The 4,726-nt window shown below is 33.5% G+C and overlaps 1 protein-coding gene and 1 long non-coding RNA gene across 3 annotated transcripts in view; both read left to right on the forward strand.

Annotated features, from left to right (window-relative positions):
• LOC105136451 (uncharacterized) overlaps nucleotides 1-2,666 on the forward strand; it is a 5,023-nt gene extending 2,357 nt beyond the window's left edge. For both annotated transcript variants that reach the window (XR_844343.1, XR_844342.1), the window contains 2 exons: nucleotides 1,919-1,995; nucleotides 2,124-2,666. This is a non-coding gene — a long non-coding RNA (uncharacterized LOC105136451). The remainder of the gene's footprint in view (nucleotides 1-1,918; nucleotides 1,996-2,123) is intronic.
• Nucleotides 2,667-4,622: 1,956 nt separating this feature from the next.
• The window catches only part of PFK2 (phosphofructokinase 2), a 2,812-nt gene continuing 2,708 nt past the window's right edge, over nucleotides 4,623-4,726 (forward strand). Inside the window, exon 1 of the mRNA XM_011041808.1 lies at nucleotides 4,623-4,726. This exon is cut by the window's right edge and continues 665 nt beyond it. The gene's annotated coding sequence lies outside the window, so the exon portion shown is untranslated.

Consider the following 4,726-nt stretch of genomic DNA (forward strand, 5'->3'; position numbering starts at 1 on the left):
ACTTACTGAATGAGCCTAAGCTCTCAAGGAATTGGTATTGTGAATCATGTACTATACAATACATTCATGAATAAGGTAAAATTAGATAACATTAATTTCTAATTAAGTTATTTAAAGAAAACTGAGCTTTTTAGCCATTTTATCAGAGATTGTTATCAACATCCTGATTTCCTTTCGAGTTAGTGATAGCTATCAGCTACTGTCTTTAATGCCATATCTGAATAGCAAGTACAGCAGTAACAGTATGGTTCTAGCTAGCATGCAATGAAGTTCTTTTAATTAGTTTGAATCTGTATGATAAAGTATGATCAAGTCAATGACTTGTTTAAAGCCCTAAATTAATTAGAGAATTGATAGAGAGGTGAATTATTCTGATCACATATTTACACATAATTACATCTCTTAAAAGCAATTTTGGCTTGTTATACAATTTTCGGGTGGCACTTTCAGAGATTTGTGGCTTGGAAGAAGCCATATAATGAAGGGCACTTGTTGGGGGCCAATCTACTAGGGCAAACCATTCAAATCTCGACAACCATTGAAAGAGATTGATATCCACACCTGTGTTCTTACTGATGATTAGGAGCTTCCTTTAATACAATTGTCTGTTTCAGTAATGCCAGTACTCTTCAACCTTCTTATAATTAAGCCATCAGAGCTTCAATTCATGGCTTTTGAGGAGCAATATATTCCTTTCTTTTCTTTTAACAAACTGGTAACCTTCTAAAACTGTAGCAATTTCTTGTCTGAGTCTAGTACAATACAGTACTTCTGTCGTTGTTGCACGTCAATTTTAAACTACTAAAAGTCGAGTCCAGATTGATTTGCCAAATTTGACTTACCAAGCCAAGACACAAAGACAGTGACCAAACTTGAAGCATCGTCCAAGACCAAACTTCAAAATATGGAATCAATCAACAGTATGACATCACACACAGTGTGTGTGTGTGTAAGTATATATCACGTACGGTGGTTTTCGAGGTCTCCTCTGTAGTCGTATGTCAGATAAATCTTTCTTTCTTTGTTTGGGATGCTTTAGATGAATTGAGACAGTGAATATTTTCCACCCAGGGAAATGGTCAAGAAAGACCTTTTGATTTCCTTCGAAATCTCATGCACGTGGGAAGCTACCTTGAACTCGATGCACTTTCAGTATTTACTTCATCAGCTATATGCGTAGCCTACACGTTATCTTACAGATTCCCAGGAAGCAAGGAAGTCAATGATCAAGTCTTCTACCATGAAGGATCATGCATCTTGAATTTCATCCTTTCAAAGTACAAATTTGAACTTGAAGCTTTCTAGGAAAAACTAATTCCAAGTCTTAATTGTTTTGACATTCGGTGGAGACGACATTTAGCAGTAAAATCAATAATTCGATGAATAGTAGAGAGAGATTTGGATAGGTGATTGATGATAACATTGGAGCAAACAGTATCGTAGGAAGACAAATAAAAATGATAAATGAGCGTGCAAACATTGAGAAGAAGGCGTCGATCAAGCAGTCACATGGACAATATGCATGATCGATGTGAATTTAATGTTTAAGGTAGACCACCCCTTTCTGTGACATTTCTATGTGCCTTTCTAAATATTATTCTACCTCTTATATATGTATATATAAACTTGTGTATGAAGTTTGAAAATGGACAGCAAAATAATCACCTCCCTGTGCCTCCCTCCCTCCCTCCCTCTATACGTATAGGTTTATCATAACTCATAGAGACCAAGCTTTGAATTATTTCTTCGCAATCTGGAATTTCTTAATTTGTTCTATCCATAACAAGGAGTGTGATCAGAAGATGACGAAGGTAAATTCGGCAGTAGAATTGATATATATATATATAGAATCAATTTATGATGTATTTTCTTCTTCCTTCTGTTTTTCAATTTTCTTGTTGGGTACGTACTTGTGCAGCAAAAAATAGTGCTCAAGGTACAGATGAATTGCGAGAGATGGAGGACAGGCACTCAAGGTTTTGGCAGATGCGGATGGTAACTAAGTGGCTAAGTACTGTTGAACTGCTTTCAAATTAAAGGGCGAATTTTTTTTTTCCTTCTTAATTTTGCTTTCTCTGGGAACACGCATGTGAATGTCAACTATTAATTACTGTTGCATGCAGGTGTGAGTTTTATGGGATTAGAGGGTGAGAAGAAAGAAGATGTGGTGGTGATTGGAGGAGTTGATGCTGCCAAGTTAGCCAGCAGCTTAAGGAAGAAAGTTGGGCATACTGACATTGTCTCAGTGTTGCAGTATTAGTGGATAAGAAGTAGACAAGGCCCCCTTCCAATCTTGTTTGTTTGTTTGTGGTTTAGCCTTCTTCAAATAAGATTGCTAGTCTATGTTTTATTGGATCCTGTATGGTGTCAAGAGTACTTGTGATATATTATTATAGAGTTAACATTGATAAATTACGAACAGTAGAACATTACTAAATCAAAAGGGCTAAAACGTAGTTAAAGCTATTGCATTCTGATCCCACCTTATGCCCTTGTGATCGAGCGAGCAATCACTAGAAATGAATATCAAGGAAAATCTTGGCTCTAAGAATTTGGTTGCCTGGGGAGGTAGGTAGGGTAACACCCCTTTCATCACATATGCTTCCATAACACAATGTTGGAGATCATCATCAACTTTCAAGACTGATCAACGTAGTGAAGATAGATGTACTATATATGTATGTCCTATCCTGTCCGGTCTAAGTGCTCCTTCCATAAAACATTTGTGTCTTCTCTTACAAATTGGTCAGAGACATTAATTTCATTCTTGCATCTTTTATGGTTAATTAATCGGCAGCATGTGATCATTTTCAAGGTTCAGATGAACTGTGGGAAAAACAGGGTAGTCAAGGCTCGCACTGTTGTGACAGAAGCCTTCGGTATGGAAAAACAGTAGTGAACTCTTCAGCATTACAAGGAGATGAAAGAATTGTGGTGAGAGGAGATGGAATTGATGCAGCCCATTTGACATACTGCTTGAGGAGAAAAGTTAGGCATGCTGATATTATCAGCATCAAGCCCATGGAGTAGTAGAAACATGTCAATGCTACCAACAAATGGCCATGTATATATATATATAGAGCGCTGACCTCTATTAATCTCTAAGCCTTTTATCCGGAGAAGCTTCAAATTGTTAATAAAGAAGATCAGTAACAGTAATTAATTTTCCCCAGCAAGCCTTTCGTTTTCTTTCCAACCATGTACTAGTTAGTGTCTACTACTAATCTTTTACAGCAACGAAAAAGTGTAAATTTGTTTCTCAAGATGCTACCGATATATCTTTACCAAAATGGTCAGTTCAAGAAAGATTTACCAGTCTAACTTCTCAGGGAAACAAGTAGGATCTAACAAATACGTGTTTGGTTTAGCAGTGCGCCTAACCCTTAATATGCTGCGCCAGACCCCGACAAAATTATTCTTAGTTTTCCTATTGTTATGTCCACCAATTCCTAAGGAATAGACCTAGTCTTTCCAATGCTATGTTTATCACTCTCCATAAAAACAACTTGATCTTTCTAGTAATATATATATATATATACACTAATCTTTAAGGAATGAATTTGATCTTTATAATGTTATATACATCAATTTTTAAAAAGTAAATATAGTTTTTTTAATATTATATATATCATTTTTTATAAAATAATGGTCTTTCTAGTACTGTATATATACATCGATCTTTAAAGGATATATATAGTTTTTTCAATACTATATATACCACTCTTTATAAAATAAACTTAATCTCCTCGTTATTTTATATATTAATCTTTAAAAAATAAATATAGTTTCCTTGATGTTATATACATTGCTCTTTATAGGATGACTTGATGTCTCTAATGCTAAATATATCAATTATTAAGGGATAAATAATATAAATAATAACATTATTTAATCACTACTCTTAAATAAGATGAAAGCGGGTGTGAAGCACTTATATTTTATAAAAAAAATCATGATAAAATCTATGATAATATTCAAAAAATTACAAGTTTTAACTTTCTAAAAAACCTATAAATACTTAGAAATTACACGTAACCATTTAGGAGTTTTTATAAACAATAAACACAATATCTTTAATTTCTTAAAAAAATTTTAAATATAGATTCATAATATTTTATTTATGAAAAAATTTATTTCAATCCATAAACAAATCATTTCACATCTTTTTGGATTTATATATTATTTTTATAAAAGTAGAACTTGGTATTCTACCCGAATAAAGAAATTAATTAAATTATTTGTATATTATTATATTGATTATTGATGAATCAAAATTTTATTGATATATCTTTATCAAAAAAAAATTTATAATATAAAAAAGCATCTTTTAAAAAAATATTTTTTTCTCTTAAAAAAATTATCTGTTTAAAAAATTCCATTCCTAATCTACTAGGGATTTTTTGGGATGCAAAATCGTTCCCAATTCCACGCACAATAGTCACATTGTGATAAGGAAGTTGCTCCGTCGATAAAAATATCTGACTAGTTTTTTTTAATTAATGTTGGTGTCTAGATCCGTTTATCTACATCACAACTAATTCTATAAACCCGATCATATAAATCTCCGGTGTCATTATTAGAAATGGAGTCAATAGTAATCAATCAATGCAAAGGTCACCATGGCATCACTCCTTACCACAGTGTCGCCAAAAACTGTAGCAGAGCCATCACAACGTCCACGTGTACTGAACTCACCCTTCAATTCAGCTTCATCTCCACGCTCTTC

The sequence above is a fragment of the Populus euphratica genome, unplaced genomic scaffold, assembly GCF_000495115.2.
Source record: "Populus euphratica unplaced genomic scaffold, PopEup_1.0 scaffold142.1, whole genome shotgun sequence".
NCBI lineage: Eukaryota > Viridiplantae > Streptophyta > Magnoliopsida > Malpighiales > Salicaceae > Populus > Populus euphratica.